General features: G+C 36.9%; 1 protein-coding gene across 2 annotated transcripts in view; it reads right to left on the bottom strand.

Moving 5' to 3' along the window:
- The window catches only part of LOC136034350 (syntenin-1-like), a 151002-nt gene that overhangs the window by 113489 nt on the left and 14760 nt on the right, over nucleotides 1-22753 (bottom strand). The gene's annotated exons all lie outside the window — the stretch shown is intronic.

Genomic DNA, 22753 nt, shown 5'->3' with positions numbered 1-22753 from the left:
CATTGAATAGAGAGTCGACTGGGCGTTTACTGTCAATTCCGGCCTAGGCAAGGCTCTCCCTAAAAGATTTGGCATCAGTCGAGACATTATCAAAACGGTCACGGCTCCAGTACATCCCGTCCATTGTTAGAAGCCGAATTGGTGTAAAGAAGTGAACGACACTTTTCCCTGTTCATATATAAACAGTAAATTGAAGAGCCTGAACAATGTTGTAGCTACAGTTATTGGGTAAAATGATGTGTACTGAGTTTTGGATTTTCCATTTTTAGAAATGGGAATCAGGCCTCCAATGCAGAAAGAAGAAGGTACAATCCCCAGGGTGAAAATCATTTGCATAAACAGAGAAAGATGCTACGTGAAATGTTCACCTCCATGTTTCGGATTGATCACACTGACTAGGTCAGCACTAGATGAAAATGTCCATTTAATTTAACGGGTAGCATCTTCGACAGAACAGGCACTAACGATAAGATCTTCATCTGCATGAAAAGACTGAAACTGATCCAAGGCAGCCTTGTAGGATCACTCAATGAAGGTATCAGGGGCAGAGAATTCCAATTAATAATAATCATACCATTTCTCAAGTTCAAGTTCAATTAAATTTATTTCAAAAAGACAACGAAATAAAATAACATAAAAGACACAGCACTGTCACACATTCGACGTTGAGACCCATACATACAAATTCGTCACTATCATGCCGAAGATTCTCACTTCACTCCCAAGACAACTACACGCCTCCTCCACAACTACTTATTATTACATTAACTATCGGATTCCTCCCTCCCTCCCCGGAAGCACAATCACTTCACCTAATTAACAATAATAAATTAAAAATAATGTTAGCTACTAAACTTGTTTTGATCCAAATTAACTTCTAAGTATTTGACTTTTCACTAAATATTTCTTTAGATTATTTTTGAAGGACCTAAGGGAGCTCTTACATCTCAGCTCTTGCAAAAGCATGTTCCACTCTATACAACAAGTCACATCTGGGGAAAAATCTGAGCGTTGGTGTTCGTCTCACCCGAATGTCGAAAGCAGATCAGGTGTTTTAATCATGTTGGTCCGATGTCAACCTAAAGAGATTGCGGAAGGAGATGGGAGTGACACAGAGAAGAACCTAAAAACAAACACTGAGCATGACAGACGGTAGAGTGAACCAAGAGAGAGACAGTCATCTATACTTCTAATTATCCTAAGTGCACATCTATGGATTGAATCAAGTCTCTTCAAGCGCGATTTAAGCGTTGACTGCCAAATTGTCGCACAATCTTAGAGATGGGTTTTTTTGGGGGAAATATGTGCTTCAGTTTCCAGATAATGCCAAGATTGCTGAAGAGCTTTAGGTCTACAGCCTGATGTGGTGTAAAAAGGAGAAGTGTCCCGAAGTAAACCTAGATACCAAGCAAAACCCGTTTCTGGTCGCCTAATCGGTCCTTGAGAAGTCATAATTCCAGTTATTTTTGGATGATGAGTTCTAATCCTTGAAAAAAAGAGAAAACACGATTTTTCAACATTAATTACAAGTCAATTTAGATTCATTTATATTTAAGTTTCTTCCAAGATGACTTGTAGTTTACTCTGGAGTGGTAACATGCTAGTATCACACGAGGCCATTGTAGTGTCATCTACAAATGCCACCAGTCCATCAGAGTCACTGTCATCATTGGAAGCGTCTTCACCACACATAGTTTGCAGCTCCCTGAACTCCCAAAATTTGGGTTTAAAAAACGACTTAGGTCATTCACGTAAAATAGAAATAACAAAGGACCCAGGATTAATCCTTGCAGCACTGTGGAGTTAACCACGATATCATTCAAAGGATCTTCTCCTATGTAAATGCACCGGTTGCTAAGGTAGGATTGGAAACATTTCACTACCTCTCCTCTAACTCAGATGTAATTTAATTTACGGAGTATAATTCGATGATCTATACTGTCTGGCACTTTTTAATGTCAAGAAAGATAGCAGCTGGCACAAGTCCCAGGTCAAGTGTTTTGTTCACAAATAAGCTCAGTGACGCCAGCGTATCTTCTGTTGAATTTCCTGGTCTGAATCCGAATTGCCGTTGGTATAGGAATCCTTTCATTTCGAGAAAGAGTAAAGTTAGTCTTGGGTTTTTTAAAGACTTTGGAGAACACTGAGAGAATTGAGATGGGTCAAAAGTTGGACGGGTTATCTTGAGGGCCCGCTTTATGGAGATAAATAATTCATATAGAACATCTTCTGGGATATCAGCTGGTGATGGGGATGAAGAGGTAATTGTCAAATGAGATAAAAACCCAAAGACTATATGTCGATCTTGTTCTGCAAGGGTAGAATAGCGGTCGATTAGATTTTTCCAACCTTGGAAAAGTTTCACTTCGTGGAAATCCGTATGCCATTCACATGACGAGGGTTTAGACGTCCTTATTCTTTCCATATTCATAACTAGGATATGATTGACTACATGAAGTTACAAGATTCAAGTTTAACGATATTCCAAGAATCCTTTACGGAATCTTTGCAAAGAAAAAGATTGATTAGCAGCAAAACGAAGGGCATGGCAAATTTCCACGCAGTATATGTCTAGACAGATCATAAATCTCTTTTTGAGGCTAATGAAGTGACTTCTAAAAAAGAATGAAAAAGGAAGCATATTTTATTTCGAATCGAACCTAACGACGCGAAAAACAAGGCTTAGTCGTCAGTCAGAACGGTGTCGAGGTACAGAAGAAGCAAGAATTTAACACCAGGAGGGGGGTATCCTGGCACGATTTGAAAAAAATCAGCAATTAGATTTAACAAAAAAAAACATTTTTCAGCTGAAAGTAAGGAGCAATGTTAACACTTTTGAGAAGAAATGGTTCTGTACAAGAATGGGGCTGCCCTTTCCTCAGCTTAAACTCTTTGCGCTAAAGTTTGACTCTCTGTCATAATTTTATAAGAAAGATTGCTCAAACACAAGTTCCGTTGAATTTGAAAAAAAAAAATTAAGACTTTAGCATACAGTGCGAAGGTTGACGAAGGAGCAGCCCCATCATATAGTTTCTGTCAGTTTTCTATTTTAACGGTTCTCCCTACTTTCAGTTGAAAAAAACATGTTTTTAGTAATACAGTAAAAATCTTTGTGTCAAGGTTGAAAAAAAAAAAATTTGATCGCATTAAAATGTGTCTTGCTTTTGGATAGAATTTCGTAAACATGCCGATATTTTTTCCAAAATCCTATGCGGAATTCAAATGGTGAGTGTAAAGATGCATCAGTAGAGAACCAAGTAGCCATAAAAAAGAAAATACAAAATGGATGAAAAAAAAATAAGAGATAGAATGATAAAAAAACGAGTATGCAAACATTCAAAATAAAAATATTGAAGAGTCACGAAAAGAAGAAAAAGATACATTCAATAAAAGAAACAGAGAGTTCAAAACCGGTAGAGGAGATAGAACCAATTATTGAAACAACTGGACAACTAGAAAAAAGGGGAAAGAATCAGGGATATTGAATGAAAAACTTAAATAAGGAATCGCAATTCTAAACTGAGAACCCTTTCTTCCCTACTAAAATCCTAACGAAAGGAATTCCTCCAGTACGCCTAGTGATTAAGCATCTGCAAAAGACATTCAACAACCCCAACACACACAATCCCTCCCGATGAAGTCCGATTAGGTATCAAATTTGATTGAAAAATGTCATATCTTTCCGGTGGGGGAACTATCCGGTAGAAAGGCCCTATGAAAAAAACTTGCGAGACCCTCCACCTTTTTTCTTCACAGAAGTCAAATATTCTCAGATAGTCTATACTCTGGACTCTAACTGTCTAAGAGGTTAAATGTTACTATTAACTAAGTTTATTCAAGATAAAACAATCCCTCCTGGTTGATACCTGATGACCAGGGGTGAACTCATGGGAAGATAAAGGGGATACATCCCCCCTAAAATTTGGGAAATTTGTCCTGTAGGGTCAACATTATTATAGATCTTGACTAATACGAAAAGATAATGTAAGTCACAAATCTTATTTAGACAAGGATAAGAAACGAGTGAATTATTTATTTTATAACGAAACTGTCTTAAAAACCAACCAAATTCATTATGGGTTTTAATCCCATTGATACAAAATAATGTATGCACAACAAGTAGGTAATGCGTGATAATCTTCAGACGAAAATTTTTGTTTTATGAAAATACAAAATGCCAGGTTGCCGTCAAGTAAGCCACGTACAGTCATAACAGAATTCTACGCCCCTGTTTGTTAATTAATCGCCCATCATGTCAATACACAAATTAAGTTGGTTGATAGCAGACCCTAGTTGGTTGATACAAACCTTAGGTGAAACGAAAATCAATTAAAATACTGAAGGGGCAAGGTTACAGCGGAGCTTCATTTATGATCAGCCATCAGTTTCAAGGTTGTGCTGCTATAATCTGTGAATGTTTTCCCCATGCAGTCTATGTTCACTGTCCAAGTCACTCCTTGAACTTAGCCCTGTGTCATTTTTACAACATACCTGTTATAAGAAATAGTGTAGGGACTTTGAAAGAAGTCATTGATTTCTTTAGAACTTCACCTAAACACTTTTTAATTTTCAAACTAACTATTCGGGAGAGTAATCCTATCACAGGGACAAAAAGAATAGGATTGAACAAATTTTGCGAGACTGGATGGGTGGAGCACTTAAAAGCAATCCTTTCTTTTAAAGAGATATTCATTACTATCTGTAAGACTATGAGGGGAATTCGAGAACATCCTGATTCAGATTCTGAATCTTCAAGCAAAGCTTATTCTTTGCTATCTGCTATTGAGAGATCCAGTTTTGTTGCAGTTTCGGTTACTGTCAGTAAAGCTTTTAGTCTGTCACAAAATTTGTCAACATCTTTGCAGTCAGAAACTATACATCTTGTATGCTTTCTCGAAGACGTTGACGATCTTAAGAGCGAAGTTAGAGACATGAGAGAGACGAGTGAAGCTACGTTTCATCCACTTTTTACTGAAGTAACTGAGCTGGGCCAAGATGCTGAAATCAGGATTAGAGTGGCCAAATGAGCTCCAAAACAAACGCATAGGGATAATTACAGAACAGTGAATAGGATCCCAAAACGTATTGCCGAGTTTCTGTGTTTATCTCATTTATGGACGACTTTCTGGAGAAGCTCCATCAGAGATTCCTTAGTCACAGAAAGTTGGTGGAGTCACTGCAGTACCTACTTCCTGAGCACTGTATTTCCCTCGGCGAAGAAAAAACAAAGGATATAAACTGTGACTAATTTCTAATTTTTATACTCTGACTAAATTATATACTCTAACTAATTTTTGGTACCTTAGTGCAGACAGATATAGGGGAAGCTTGCAAGCCGAGTTAGTTCAGTGGAGGAGAATGTGGATACAGTCGTGAGACCTGGCATCAAAATACTTCATGACGTGCTTAAACAAATGTTATAAGAACCTTTTTCCACTCTGTATCGATTTTTAAAGTTTGGTGCTACGATTCCCGTCACTATGGCTAAGCGCGAGCGTTCTTTTTCTACCATGAGAAGGATGAAATCTTATGCCAGGAGTACCTCGGGTCAGGAACGGCTTAATGGATTGGCCATATTATCCATAAGCAGGGATCTTCCAGTAAATGCAGAAGATGTCTTGGATAAACTAGCCCACAATAAAAAAAGGCCTGGTTTTATTTCATAATTACATATTTACAGTGTTGTCTCAATAAAGAATGTACCTTATATTCTAAAAACTTTGTTTATCCTTTTCAACCAGTACTAAAACCCTTCAATCCATCTCCTTCCGAAATTTATCACTGGGTACCCGAGTGAAACCTTAGTTAATTCCTAAGAAGTTTACTTTCTGAACTAGGATATGTTTGTTTTATTTTGTCATTTGTACTATTTAGTAGGATAAATAGAATTAATTATATTTTTTCTCTGGAGTTTTTTCTCTGCAATCATCTGATAACTTTTTTCTTCGCTTTACGATCTACATATTCGGAAAAGTTTTTAATTTAAATATAATCTTTTCGTTTAATTTTTAATTTAAAGCTAAAAATTAATGAAAAGAAGAAACGAACGAAGAAATAAATCTGCAAATTTAATACCAAGATCGAAAAAAGCAAATGGGTTTACACTGTGCAAAAACAAAGAGGATATTGCGAGTTGTTGCGGACAAAAGAAGGCGCATGGCAATAGAACATCTAGTACCATGTCCGTCCGGTCCAATAGTAGCATGTCCCGAAGGGCAAAGTCGGGGACAAATATTGGCATTAAACTTTCATACAAACGGTAGCTGATCTTGTTTTGGGTACCTATCAATTGTATCCTGCGGCTGGTCGTAAAATGTCTTTCTACGGCTTAGGAAATAAATACGAGGATAAGCAATTACGAATATTATAAAGAAGGGATGCCGAAGTGTCCTGATCCACATAATGAAGTTTTATATCGGCTACCATTTGAGTACAGCTTACTGAGCCTTTCCCGATATGATGAATCCAACGCATAGTCAGTCACTGGATTCAAAACTGTTGAAATGACACTTCTTGCCAGTGATTGCGTTGTCAATGAACATTTTGCCCCGGCCATTCCGTTAGGCATATAAACATTGAAATCATAACAATGGAATTAGGTGGCTGTGAAAGCCTACTTAACGTTACAACTTCACGGAACATACACTCCGGCCTCAGGCTTTCTTTAAGCAGCTTCACTGACAAAATTGACGGAGAACCAGCTTGCTGATTTTTCATTAAAGTCCCTGGTGTGGGTCGCCTACCGGAAACGACGCAGCATGATTAAAAAAAGAAACCATTTCTGGTCCAACATTTTTTCATGATATTTCTTGAGGATTTGGTTAACGAATGGTTCCCCAGGCCGTCAGTAGCCCTAGTACATTGACGCACTTGGTACTTTGAGTAGGCAGTTTGAGGGAAGGTCCAACTTTACAGTTAGGTGCACATTAGTCACATACCTGTCAGAGGATGGAGATATTTCTTGAGAATTTGGTTAACGAATGGTTCCCCAGGACGTCAGTAGCCCCAGTACATTAACGCACTTGGTACTTTGAGTAGGCAGTTTGAGGGAAGGTCCAACTTTACAGTTAGGTGCATATTAGTCACATACCTGTCGGAGGATGGAGACAGGGCAGAACGCATGTGCCCAACCACGTGGCTCACAGATTTTCCACGGAGGCCCAACTTTATTTCTTTTAACTAGAATGTTTTCATCATAGTTAATAGTTAAACACAAGGGTTCGAAACAATCTCTGACAGCAGTACTTTTTTCGTCTGTACTATAATTCGTACAGTACATTTTAGCCGGTATGATAGTCAGTTTCAGGAGTGAAGTGATAACCCTGGTTACCCTTTCATCGTAATGAGTACTAATAATAACATATGGGTTCAGACCTTATTAAATATTAGTAACTAAACGGTAGATAGTGCATAAACAGGACGGCATTACTGATGCTTCATAAACGGTAGCTTCATACCTAAGGTCCTCAGCAAAGATAAATAAAACAACTGTTTTTCACGTGAGCTGACTTTTGTGTTTTGCGTTTTCTTTAAATTTTTCGAGGTCATCGTTTTGTAAGCCCTTCAGAACCAGATATGCCATATATTCTTCCTTACTCTCAGAGTAGTATGCAATTACTTTATCTATTGCCCCTTTTTCCCCCTTCCTTGTCAAGCGTCAACATCTAAATCGGATACTGCTTGGGCATTATTAATTCAGTAAGTTTTATGTGAAGAAACAAAAAATTTCGCAATAGGGATTATAGTGACGTATAATCCCTACTTATATTTACTGACCTACACATTGAAGATATTGCACGGACATTATATCACACTGAAAATAACGAATTCAGTTACTTTGTAAAGGATTATTTTAAAACTGATTTAATCGGATGTTAGCTGTTTGAGCTAGCATCTCATTTGTGCTGTGATATACCGTGGCGCTGAAGAATTTGAACTTGAATTTGGATTATATTTTTTCGCAGGGGTTTCTTTAGCCCCCTTTGCAAGTAAGTCTTCATTTTTTTTGCCTTTGATAGTAAGGATGTCGACAAAAATCGTTATTAATGATCTGCTTAGTTTTTTTATCACCCGGATAGACTCTGGGACTTCTAAGGATCTCCTAATTAAGCTTTGTGCAGATTTTTACTCGGTGGAGAAAATCAACAGAGCAAAAGAAAACCTAGTTGCTTACATCCCAGTGAAGTGATCACGTCTCTGATGAAGGAATTTCCAGACTTTGTAAAAACCCGATCGGGCCAATCTACAAAAAGCCCTGTACTTTGTGAAATTTTTTCTATCCTCTTACAAGTTGATAGAAAATTACTTCGGACATTTATGGCGCATAATTTGCTGCAACTCCCCTCTTTGTCACTCTCGCACTTTGATCTTGCGAGTATTATGAGCTCATAGAGTTCTTTGAAAACCGAGTTAGAGCAGCTTAATTTGTTTGTTCAGGATATTGCGTCATCGGAAGTATCAAGCTTAAAACCTGAACTTGATTAGATCAAATCCACACTCCGTCCAATTATTGCTAAGCAACAGATGACGCCCGCAACTAAGTTATCGAAGATATCTGAGGTTCCCATCCTGGTGCAACCCAATGATGCTGTTTTAACGGATAGTGCTAATGAGTAAGCACCTGTTCCTATTAATAGAGTGAGTAGTGGCTCCGTGATTCTTTTTTCTAGGCCAGCGACTGGTACCAAGAGTCAAATTGAAGCTGGAGCCTATGCCAGTGCTACAGCGAAACCTGCTAACACACATAAGGTTAAAACGGCTCAGGCAGCTGGAGGTCGTGGTTTTCTTTCACATGGTCTTCAAGGTCCCAGACACACTGTGGGAGCTAATATCAAGTCTGTGATTCCTGATATGAAGTCAGTTCAACAAACTAAGGTATCAAAGCTCTTTGTTAGTAAATTTGCTCCCGAAACTACTGAGGACACTGTTGCCAATTTTATTTCAAAGAAGCTGAAGTGTCCAGTATCTTGCTCAAAAATTGTGACGGCCAGTCCCAACAGTGCTTCGTTCAAGCTCGTTGTGTCGGCTGCGCTACGTGCGAAAGTGGTTTTACTTGAGTTCTGGCCTGCCGGTATCTTTGTTAGGACTTATTATGAACCTAAGCCTAAAGTGCCCACTAGTGAGCCCACGCCTTCCGAAGGTCAAACTTACATAGATGGGTGAGAAACTACGTATAGCATCATATAACTATCACTCGGTGAAGCATAATGCAGGTGCAGTGAAAGCTCTTTGTGGAGAGTCTGACTTAATTTTTCTACAGAAAACCATATTAATTGATTATGATAATGCTTTTTGGAGGGTTTAAGTGGGGATTTTGTTTCTCTTGCAGTGAATGCTACGAAAGCAGGTGATGGCCTTTTGAGAGGGAGGCCGAGAGGTGGGTTAGCTATTCTTTGTAGAAAAGCTTACTCCCACCCAATATCTTTTCCATTCCCCTCAGATGAGAGGCTGCAGCCAGTCTGCCTCCGTTGTGATGATCAGGAATACCTTTTTATTAATGTTTATATGCCAGTATGCTCAAGTGAGAATTTGTGTGAATTCTCCCTGTACTTAGACAAGCTAGTATCGTTTTTATCTGATAAATATACTTATATTTGTTCCCTGGGTGATTTTAATCCTAATTACAGTACAGAAACTATTTTCAACCGTGAGCTGAAGGCTGTAATAGGTGAAAATGATTCGGTTTGTTGTGATGAAGTGGCTCTAGAGCCATCGTCTTTTACATATTTGATCCCGTCAGGCCATACGTCATGGATTGATCCCGTGGTGTGTTCAAGTTCTTTTAGTAGTACTGTCATGTCTATTTCTGTAAGATATGATTTTTGGTTCAGACTATTTCCCTCTTTTGTTTCAATTATCTTGTGCTATTCGTGCTGCAGATTCGTTGTGTGCAGATCCGTCACCTTCTGGTCCGCCTGCTGTGGACTGAGAAGATGCGAGTGCGTCTCAGCTTGTGGCCTATGGTGTGGAGGTTGAGAGGCCTATCCTTGCTCTGGATATAACTACTATTTACCATTGTACTCTCCCTTACTGTACTAATCCTTCTCATACTAATGGGTTAGGGGCTCTTTATTATACACTGATTTCGATTCTTATTGTTAGTGCGTGTCATACTCTTCCTCTTTGTCCGGGTAGTACTAACAGGAAAAGGTTGGGGCTAAATGTTATTCCTGGTTGGAATACTCACGTTTGCCCTCATTATGTAGCTGCGACAAATGCCTTGCTTTTGTGGGTTGCTAATGCAGACCTCTTGGAGGTGGGCTCGATTCTACGAGGAGAATTCTTCGCAGTAGGTTCCAGAGTGCCCTTCGGTGGTGCAAAAAGAATATGGAGAGTTTGAGGACTTCAGCTCTAGCCAGTAGTTTGGGTTCACTTAATCTCCGTGATTTTTGGAAAAATGTTGCTAGTTCTAAGAGTGCTGGTCCACAAAAAATGTCGAACAGAGTCGGTTCAGCGACTGGTCCCAAAGACATTGCTGAGTTATGGAGGGATCATTACAGTGCTGTTTCCTCGTCAGTGGCTTCGGATCTCAAAGCAGCAAGGGCAAGGTCCTTCTCCAAACCTTGGACTGATCATGTTAAACAGCTGATAACGGCAGAGTCTGTGGCGCGGTCGTTGTATGGGCTTTAGGGCAGCAAGTCTGGTGGACTTGATGGAGTGACGGAAATCGCATTAAGCATGGTGGCCCATCCCTGATTTGTTTGTTGACACTGCTCTTCAATGGTTTTCTTAACGACTACTATGTCCCAGATTCCCTTACTGAGGTTTGCACGGTTCCTATTCCGAAGTCGAATGTCGGGGATATGGCATCGTTCAGCAATTACAGACCGATTGCTTTAGCGGCTGCCATCTCAAAACTTTTTGAAAAATGTCTATACTCTTTGATATCACCCCAGATTGATTCATCGTATTATCAATTTAGGTTCAAAGAAGGATCTTCGACGGAGTTCTGTGTGTTTATCCTTAAATCTGTAGTGCAATACTTTTGGATTTTTTCTAGTCCTGTGTTTGCATGCTTCGTTGATGCAAAGGCGGCTTTCGACCGAGTGAACCTTGAAAAGCTCCTTGCCAAAATAGACATTAAACGAGATGACCGTCGTATCATTGGAACTCTTCAATACTGTTTTGAAGTGCAGCATTTCAAAATCAAATGGAGTGGTTATTTCAGTGAGTGTTTCCCTGTTTTGAATGGTGTGCGGCAAGGTGGGGTCCTCTCGCTGTTGCTGTATAACCTTTATGTGGACGATCTTAACCTGCATTTGGCAAAAACTGGGGTTGGCTGTTTCATTGGTGGTGTTTGCTTCAATAACCTGAGTTATGCTGATGACCTGGTTATTTTAGCTCCTACAGTGGCTGCACTTAACCATTTATTTTCAATATGTGATGAGTTTGCTTCAGCCAATGATATCGTGTTCTACACGGCTAAGACTCAGTGTATGGCGTTTATTCACCGGGGAACTCCTTTGAAACATATCCCTATGGCTTGGCTTTCTGGAGTGTCATTATCTTTTGTTGGATCCTTCAAATATCTTGGATTCACGGTGGTTCCAACTTTGAGTGATGAGCTTCATGTTAAGGCACTTTCACGTTCGCTGTGCGGCAGGGCTAACTTGCTCATTCGTAAGTTCGGGAGTTGCAACCCTTCTTTAAGATGCTTTCTTTTCAGAGCTTACTGCACTCCGCTGTACGGTCTAGCTTTTGTACAATCTCTGTCTGTTAAGTGTGAGAATTCTCTTCGGGTATTTTATAACAAATCTTTACGGTGACTTCTTAATCTTCCTTTGAATTGTAGTACATCTGGAATGTTTGTTGGTAGTGGTCTCCCATCTTTTCCTGAGCTGCGTAGAAAATCTTCTCTTTCTATCCAGACAAGGATACTTGCTTCGGATAATCCCCTCATTTTGGTGCTTTCTGAGCCGCTTTTTCATCTCTCTCTGCCACTTTGGCTGACCAGATTCAGTGTGATTTACACACAACAATTTTGGCATGTTTAAATGTACCACTGTTATTTGAATGAATTGTTTTTTTTTTTTTGCTGATTGCTTTTTGTGTGTTATTGATTTATCTGTTTTTATTCTATTTTTTTTTCTTTTTTTGTAAGTGCCCTAGTTGGCCTTAAGTTTAATAAATAAATATAATTTAGAGGAGAAACATACCTTTACTTTTCTTTTTTAAAAAACAACATAAATTTGATCTACTTAGGGTATACCACTACAACTATTCAAAGTGTCCTTTCACATTTATTTCAACAAAACTGCTGCATTTTACTTTTTTCGTTTTTTTTTTTTACATCACCCATCTCTATGTTTTTCATTTATTTCCTTTTCAAATCATATTTTTTTTCTGATGATAACTTGCATATAGCTAAAAAAATCTGTAATGACTGGATCAATCTTTCTACCAAATAAGAAGGCTGGGCAGTATTATTTGGGTGAATGTAGTCAATAGTTCGTCATCTTATGTGATTTTGCATGCGTCAGAGATACTAAAAACGATAACATAAAGAAAGAAAACGATCAAAAATGTGGTTTTTAAAGGCCAAACGAAAATACTGAAGAAAACACAGAAAGCGAGTATTTTGAGAGAACAACCACCTCTCTTCTTCAGCGCGAACAAAACAATATAATCAAGGAAAAAACAAAAACCAAAATACAAGCGCGGAAATTACAACAAATCCAATGAAAAAAACTGCCAAAAAATTAAATAGAATTCAATAAAAGACAAAAGTTAGATCTACGTTGCATGTTGCGGCAACCTTTGTTCAGCTTCTCTGAGTAAAGTGTTGCGATAGCAACACTTTGGTTTTGTTTCCTTGCTTCTATTAAGCACAGAAGTTGTTAATCTGTAAGGATCTTACAATAAATACTAGGAGCATCAACTCACAAAAGTTGCAAGCCCCTCATCGCTGAAGATGATTGTAGCCTAACAGCCGATTATTACTTACAAGTTCCCTACATGTCTTACCACTGGAACCAAATTGGTCTTACCATCAAATACATCGGCAACAGATGATAGGTACACCAACTAGCAAAAGTCGCAAACCCCTTATTTCCAAAGATGATTATGAGCTAGCAGCCGACTGTTGCTTAAAACTCCCCTAAATGTCTCACAATTGGTATCAGCCTATTTTTGGTTTCAGCGTGTACCTTACTACTGAAGTTGTGAACTGACATTTCTCATGAAGGAATTTTTCTAACAAAAAATGGATGACACATACTTCGATCAGCTCATTAAGAGCTATCGACTGCCGTCGGAAAAAAATCTATCTGTCTTAGTTTGAAAGTTGAATTTTTTATCGTAGGCCAAGAAAGAAGCAAAGGATAAACTCTAATTTCTTTAGCAATGAGAGAACATTAAAGTTTAAAAGGCACATCTGATACGAACTGTAGTAAGGAGCGACCCAGCTCAATAGTAACCGAAACTCGAAAAAAACAGAATTTTGATATCAAAAATAATATTTTAATGCTGATTTCAAATATACAAGTTTCATCAAGTTTAGTCTTACCCATCAAAAGTTACGAGTCTTAGAAAATTTGCCTTATTTTAGAAAAACAGGGGAAATGCCCCCTAAAAGTCATAGAATCTTAACGAAAATCACACCGTCAGATTCAGCGTACAAGAGAACCTTACTGCAAAAGTTTCAAGCTCCTAATTACAAAAATGTGGAATTTTGTATTTTTTACCAGAAGAAAGATCACGGATGCTTGTTTATTTGTTTTTTGTTGTTTTTTTTCTCGGGGGTGATCGTATCGACCCAGTGATCCTAGAATATCACGAGAGGGCTCATTCAAACGGAGATTAAAATTTCTAGTGCCCTTTTTGATTGAACAAAAATTGAAGGGCACCTAGGCCCCCTCCCACAAACATTTCTCCTCAAAGTCACCGGATCAAAATTTTGAGATAGCCATTCTTTTCAGCTTAGTCGAAAACCTAATAACTATGTCTTTAGGGACGACTTAATCCCCCACAGTCCCCGGGGGAGGGGCTGCAAGTTACAAACTTTGACCATTGTTTACATATAGTAATAGTTATTATGAAGTGTACAGAAGGTTTCAGGGGGACTTTTCCACGTTGGGGTGGGGGTGGGTCGGGAGGAGGGGGTTACGTGGGAGGATTTTTCAACGGAGGAAATTTATCATGAGGGAAGAGAATTTCTATGAAGGGGGCGCGGGATTTTCTAGCATTATTAAAAAAAAATACACAATGAGAAAATAAAATTTTTTCACTTGGAAGTAATGAGTAAGATTAAAACTTTAAACAAACAGAAGATAATACGCATATAACGTGGTTCGTCTCCTCCACAATACCTTGCTCTTTACGCTAGAGTATTTTTAGAAATTTCAACTATTTATTCTACGGCCTTTGTGATTCAGGGGTAATTCTTAAAGATTTGGGATAAAACTCAAGCTTTAATGTAAAGAGCAAGGTATTGACGAGGGAGCAAACGCCCTCATATACAAATATGGACGTTCGTTACGTAAGTTAATTCGTAAGGTACGTATGATTATTACCAACAAAAATGATCGTACAAAAAATATAAAAATCTAGTTGCATTTTTAAGTAACCAAAAATTGGAGGGCAACTATCCCTCCTCCCCAAATCATTTTTTATCAAAATCTTCCGATCAAAACTATGAGAAACCCATTCAGCATAAAAAAAAAAATTAATATGCAAATTTCGTTTTAATTTACTTTAGTTTTCGTTTAGTTTTAGTTTTAAAAACAAGAGTTGTGACAGAGTCAAACTTTAGCGTAAAGAGCGAGGCATTGCGGAGGGAAGAGCACCTTTCATATTCGAATATTTTCTGTTCGTTTTAAGTTTTAATGTCGCTCCTTACTTACAATTAAAAAAACTTGTTTTTTCTTATGTAATCACAAACAGAAATGGGCAGAAACACAAGCAAAAACCATCCTTTTGGCCCCAGGCAAGAGTTCTACGAAGCTTTCCAACATGCAAAGTCATATTTATCAATCCGGCCTAAGGTCCACGCTTTCCGTAAAAAACCGCAGAGGTTAGACCCTTACCACTTTCTAGGAATTAGCTGAAATCGGGGTGCTAGGAAAAAAGAAACACGACAAAACCAAAGTATTGCTCTCGCAACACAATTAAAAGAATTAAAATCAAATACCTAACAAACAATAAAGTGACTTATTTGCCAATATCTGCGATTTGCACAAAATCAAAACAAATCTGAACTGCCCACGACGGATACTAACGAACAGCTGAGAAATAAAAGAAAAAATTCATTCACTCAAACAAACGAAGCAGCAATTGAATAAATTGGAGAACTAGGTCACCTGATTTCTCATTTTAAACACTGCATTTCTTGCGGATACCCATTGAGAACTAAGGGGTTGATGATGTATTTGAATATGTGATTGGGGAATTGGTTTAATTTTTATTTTAGGGATTACTAAAGTATCCACTTCTCTTTTGAGAAAACCGAAATACGACTCATTTATTCTTATATCACCTGAATCTCTGTTCAAAGCTAGACCTAAATGTCGGTATTTATAAATATCAACAGCTTCTCTGTAGTGCTGGACAATACCTTTGTCATGCGAAATATGGTCTGGATTTTTAATTATGTGTTCTGAGAGGGCAGAATCAAAATTTTCTGTTTTTCCGCTTTTTAAGGATGTTATTAATTGAAGTAGAGTGCTGAGTTAATCTATCAGTAAGTCGTTGATCAGTTCTTCCGATATACCACAGACCACGAGAGAGAGGAATTCGGTAGACACCGGAGTTTTCATCTATTGGGATAGGGTTTCTTTCCAGTCCTGGGGGGGGGGGGATTATGTAATTTTTCCATTCGAGTGTATATAAATGTGATGTCACTCATATGATTTTTCTTTTGCAAAATTAAGGCTCCAAAGGAATTTTGTCGAACTCAAGACCTATATGGATCGTTTTTTTTTTCAGGCCAGAAAATCAAAGGGTGCCCATATATATATATATATATATATATATATATATATATATATATATATATATATATATATATATATATATATATATATATATATATATATATATATATATATATATATATATATATATATATATATATATATATATATATATATATATATATATATATATATATATATATATATATATATATATATATATATATATATATATATATATATATATATATATATATATATATATATATATATATATATATATATATATATATATATATATATATATATATATATATATATATATATATATATATATATATATATATATATATATATATATATATATATATATATATATATATATATATATATATATATATATATATATATATATATATATATATATATATATATATATATATATATTCTCTTCGCAATCAACTTTTACTTTTAATGCAAACCGAAATGATAGTTACTATTCCTGAATCAGTCAGATGGCAATTTTTTTCACTAGGCAGTTTTTGTCAAAAAGCGTTTTTTGACTTGTGGTTACTATGAGCTGTTGTTCGCTCTCTACCACGTCGCAGTTACCGCTGCAACCATGATTCATTACATGTGAATTGAATGAGAAAAACAGGTTTTTTTTAAATGGGGGTGGGGGGCGACATTAGGACTTGGAACGGGCGGAGATTACTCCGTGTGTGGGGGGGGGGGACTTTTCCTTCTCAGAGCCCCGCTCTTTACGCTAAAGTTTGACTCTTTCTCTTAACTCTATATTTTAAAACAGTAAAAAACTTTGGCGTGGGGAGCGGGGCTTTGAGAGGGAGCGGCCCCTTTCATATACGGAGTGGTTTCTGTTCGTTTTGGGTTTTGGTGTCGCTCCTTACTTTCGTTAAAAGAAACTTGTTGTTTTTATTTAATTTCTGAACGTTTCTGAATCAATGCATGTTTTGATTTTGGCTCTCCGAAGAAGAATAATTAAAACGAAATTAGTATATTTATTTTTTTTTTTGCTAAATGGCTTTCTCATAATTTTGATCGAATGATTTTGAGAAAAAAGAGCGGGGGAGGAAGCCTAGTTGCCCTCCGATTTTCGGTTAATTAAAAAGGCAACTAGAACTTTTAATTTTTTACGAATCTTTTTATAAGTAAAAGATATGCGTAACTTATAAATTAGCTTACGTAAAGAACTTTTGTCTTCTCATGTTTTTATTACATACTAGCTGTTGGGGTGGCGCTTCGCATCACCCCACAACCTAGTTGGTGGGGGCGCTTCGCCCCCCCCCCCCTAAGCCCCCCCCGTGCGTGTAAGTCGTTACGCGCCATATTAGTTACGCGCCATTGTAGTTGTGTCCCTCTGTCCCACCTGTGAATAGATATGTATGTATGTATATGTGTATATATATATATATATATATATATATATATATATATATATATATATATATATATATATATATATATATATGTGTATATGTATATATATATATATATATGTATATATAATATATATGTAAGCCCTATAGATAGGTAGAGTAGCTCCATAAGAGGCTTAGGCCAAGTAGGACCTTGTCCCAGTGGGGCCCATAATAGAAACTGGGAAACCCTCCCCTGGGGGTCATAATTTCAGGTGGAGGAGGAAGAAGGCCCCTCAAATGTACACTCAGCAGGGCCAACTGCCGTGTTCACGCGTCAGATGAGTTACAAACCTTCTCCCAGTAATGGGTTAAATTGCATGGTGAAGCAGAACACCATCGTGGGAGGATCCTCTATAGGAGGACAACTGCGGCAGGGCGTAAGATCCAGATTTATGGACAACGGCCTCTGTAAAGGGCTGCCTCGACCCTTTCGGGGTACCTGCAAGACTGGGAAACTTGCGGTCAATTTTTCCCACTTGAGGAGTGGCGCCCCTCGAGGAAATTATAGCCTAGTAAACAACACAGCACTCGTACGGGATTCTGATTATTGGATAATTTTCTGGGCTTGGTTTGTTTTGATGGGCGTTTTCGGGCTGAAAAACCTCTTCCTAGCTAATTTATCTACTATGGGCTGCCTCCCCGTAGTAGCATAATATTTGTAGGCATGAATATATAATGAGTCGGAGGTAATAGGCTTGGGACTGTCTGTGCAGGATTTCGACTCTTGTTGATAGAAGAGCATCGCCAAGTGCTGAAAACCATGTGGTGACCAAGATGGGCCCAGGATTGCACAAAGCCTCCAACTTACTGGAGGTCCCAGGGACTTCTTGCTGTCCGGTTCTAAGCCGGCTTAAGCGCTTCGGTGTAGATTTGAGAAGATATGTTGGTCCCCATCCTGCACTGGTATCCGGGATCACTGCTTTTCTTGAGGCCAAAATAATTTCAAAGATTTAAAGAACATGAAAATTGGAACTTGGAATGTTACGACGTTAAAAAATGACTATCGCATCGACATTTTGACTGACGAATTCAGACGGTTTGAACTGGATTTATTAGGAGTTTCAGAAACTCATATCCCAGGGGTAGGAAGCATGAAATTAGGTGACATAGAATTTGTTTACTCAGGAAGGAAGGATGGGGTACATAGACAGGGAGTAGGGCTCATGATGAATAAGGAAGCTGCTAAGTCTTGTTTAGGCTGGGAAGGTATTAATAATAGAATACTAATTGCTCATTTTATGACTAAAAAGTTTAGGGTATCAGTTATAGTAGTATATGCCCCCATTGAACCAACTGATGGAGATACTAGTGACTCAGATGAATTTTACTTACAGTTACAGGAGCAAATAGACAGGGTACCAGGTAGAAATATGGTGTTTTTGCTAGGAGATTTTAATGCCCAGGTTGGTAGAAATAGGGATAGATGGTATCCTAGCCTAGGTAATTTTGGTGTAGGAAAAGAAAACAGTAATGGCTATAGGCTTTTGCAATTTTGTAGGTATAACAACCTAGTTATAACCAATACGGTGTTTGGTCACAAAATGGCCCATAAGTTGACATGGTATTCACGTGATGGTAAGACAGCAAACCTTATTGATTATGTTATTGTAAACAGAAGACTAGCAGGATCAATACAAGATACTAGGGTGTATAGGAGTGCCGTTATTGATGTTAAAAGTAAAGATCACCATCTAGTAGTGTCTAAGGTTAATTTAAAGCTGAAATTTCGGAAGAGTAACTCCCTCCCGGAAAGTTATGATGTTGGTAGACTTCAGGATGAAAATTTGAGAAAAAAATTCCAGGAACAGTTGAGTACTAAACTTGAGGGTTTAAAATTTGACAATGTGGAAGATGGATGGAATAATTTCAGAAAAACAATTTGTGAAGTTGCTGATGGTGTCCTAGGGAAGAGTGCTAAGACAGCAACTAGGAATATTAGTGAAAAAGCTTTAGGTTTAATAGAGAGTAGAAGGGGTTTGTATAAGAATTATCTGAGCGATAGGTCGTATGAAAACAAAAGGAATGTAAAAAAAGTGGAGAAAGCATTAAAATATGAACTAAGGAGATGTGAAATGGAGGCGATGGATAAAATTGCTGAGGATCTAGAAGATGCGGCTAGACGGCATAATAGTAAAATATTATACTGGCATGTTAATAAACTGAAAGGGAGTAGCCGATCCGGACTAGTCCCAGTTAAAGATAGAAATGGGGTCACAATTAGTGATAAGGAAAAAGTTAAAGAAAGATGGGTGGAACATTTTGAGAATGTGCTAAACCGAGATACAGTTGGAGGAAAAGATATAGATGAAAATGAAAAAATTTGTGATACCTTGGATGTGAAGGAAGATTTGTTTAGTGAGGAAGAATTAGCGACAGTACTAGAAGGATTAAAAAATAATAAGGCCCCAGGTGCTGATAGTATGATTAATGAGTTCCTTAAATATGGTGGCTCTGAGGTTAGGAATAAGCTACTGAAGATTATGAACATGATTTTTGAAAAAGGGGAAGTACCCAATGATTTTAGGAAAACCTTAATTAAACCACTGTATAAGAAAGGTGACAAGAGTGAATGTCGGAATTATCGAGGCATTAGTCTGGTCTCTGTAGGTAGCAAATTACTGAGTAATATGATACTTTTTAGACTGAGACATGCTGTAGACAAAGTTTTAAGGGAAGAACAATGCGGTTTTAGAAAAGGTAGAGGATGTGTCGACCCTGTTTTCACTCTTAGGTTAATAATTGAGAAGTCCCTTCGTTGTCAAACACCTTTGGTCCTTAGTTTTATCGATTATGAGCAAGCTTTCGATTCTGTTGATAGAACAGCGTTAACAAAGGTCTTATCGTTATATGGTATACCAGAAAAATACATTAAAGTGATTTGCGCTATGTACGAGAATAATACTGCTGCGGTTAAGGTAGGAAATGAGGTTAGCAACTGGTTTTGTATTAAATCAGGAGTTAAGCAGGGTTGTGTTCTATCCCCCTTTATATGGATCATTTTGATGGACTTCGTCTTAAGGAGCACAGGAAAGGCAATTGGAGACCATGGAATCAAATGGGGAGGAAGAACGCTCCTGGACTTAGATTATGCTGATGATTTAAGCATATTAGATGAAAGTGTGAGCAAAATGAATGAATTTTTAGAGGTTTTACGAGTTCAGGGTGCTAAAATAGGCTTGAAAATTAATGTTAAGAAGACTAAGTCACTAAGGTTAGGAATAAGTGAAGATGAACAGGTGACCTTAGGTAACGAAAAGATTGATCAGGTTGGGAGCTTCAGTTACCTTGGTAGTATTATTAGTAAAGATGGTGGGAGCAGTGAAGATGTTAAAAGTAGAATAGCTAAAGCTCAGGGTGTTTTTTCACAGTTAAAAAAAGTTTGGAAGAATAGAAAGATAAGCCTACAAACCAAGATTAGAATATTGGAAGCTACAGTGATGACAGTGGTCAAATATGGCTCTGAAGCATGGACACTCCGAAAAGCAGATGAAAATTTACTAGATGTTTTCCAGAGAAATTGCCTACGGATTGTTCTGGGTACCCGGCTGACTGACCGTATTTCAAACAGTAGGTTGTACAAAAGTGTGGTTCAATCCCGCTTTCTGGGGCTATAATGAAAGAAAGGTTGAGATGGCTAGGCCACGTTCTACGGATGAAGGATGACAGATTACCGAAGATTGTCCTTTTTGGCCAACCGTCTGGGGCTACACGGAAAGCAGGTCGTCCTTGTCTGGGTTGGGAGGATGTCATAAATAAGGATTTAAAGGAAATGGGAACTTCCTGGGAGGGTGTAAAGAGGGAGGCTTTAAATAGATTAGGTTGGAGGAGGAGCGTGCGTAGCTGTGTTGGCCTCAGGCGGTTTGGTGCTGCAGTGAGTTATTAGTAGTAGTAGTAGTATATATATATATATATATATATATATATATATATATATATATATATATATATATATATATATATATATATATATATATATATATATACATATATATATATATATATATATATATATATATATATATATATATATATATATATATATATATATATATATACATATATATATATATATATATATATATATATATATATATATATATAGGCTGTAAGCCTAGTCGTTTCCAAGAAAAAAATTAAACATACATACACGCATACACTGTTTCTCGTAAACTACTACTACAAACAACTCACCGCAACACCAATCCCTCTGAGGCCAACACAGCTACGCAAACTCCTTCTCAATCCCAATCTATTCAACGCCTCCTCTTTACACCCTCCCAGAAAGTTCCCATTTCCTTTAAATTTTTCCCCCCATCCCAGACAAGGATGACCTACTTTCCGTTTAGCCCTAGACAGTTGGTCGAAATGGAAAATAATCGGCAATCTGTCATCCTTCATCCGCAGAACGTGCCCTAGCCATCTCAACCTTTCTTTCATTATAGCCCTAGAAAGCGGGATTGAACAACATTTTCATACAGCCTACTGTTTGAAATACGGTCAGTCAGCCGGGTACGCAGAACAATCCATATATATAAATATATATATATATATATATATATATATATATATATATATATATATATATATATATATATATATATATATATATATATATATATATATATATATATATATATATATATATATATATATATATATAGGCTGTAAGCCTAGTCGTTTCCAAGAAAAAATTAAACATACATACACGCATACACTGTTTCTCGTAAACTACTACTACAAACAACTCACCGCAACACCAATCCCTCTGAGGCCAACACAGCTACGCAAACTCCTTCTCCATCCCAATCTATTCAACGCCTCCTCTTTACACCCTCCCAGAAAGTTCCCATTTCCTTTAAATTTTTCCCCCCATCCCAGACAAGGGTGACCTACTTTCCGTTTCATTATAGCCCTAGAAAGCGGGATTGAACAACATTTTCATACAGCCTACTGTTTGAAATACGGTCAGTCAGCCGGGTACGCAGAACAATCCATAGGCAATGTTCTGTTATATAATAACACATATATAAATATATATATATATATAATATATAACATATATATATATAATATATATATATAATATATAACATATATAATATATATATATATATATATATATATATATATATATATATATATATATATTATATATATATATATATATATATATATATATATATATATATATATATATATATATTATATATATATTTTATATATATATATATATATATATATATATATATATATATATATATATATATATATATATATATATATATATATATATATATATATATATATATATATTATATATATATATATATATATATATATATATATATATATATATATATATATATATATATATATATATATATATATATATATATATATATATAT

Source organism: Artemia franciscana, chromosome 13 (genome assembly GCF_032884065.1).
Source record: "Artemia franciscana chromosome 13, ASM3288406v1, whole genome shotgun sequence".
Taxonomy (NCBI): Eukaryota; Metazoa; Arthropoda; class Branchiopoda; order Anostraca; family Artemiidae; genus Artemia; species Artemia franciscana.
This window is presented reverse-complemented; position numbering and strand designations above follow the sequence as displayed.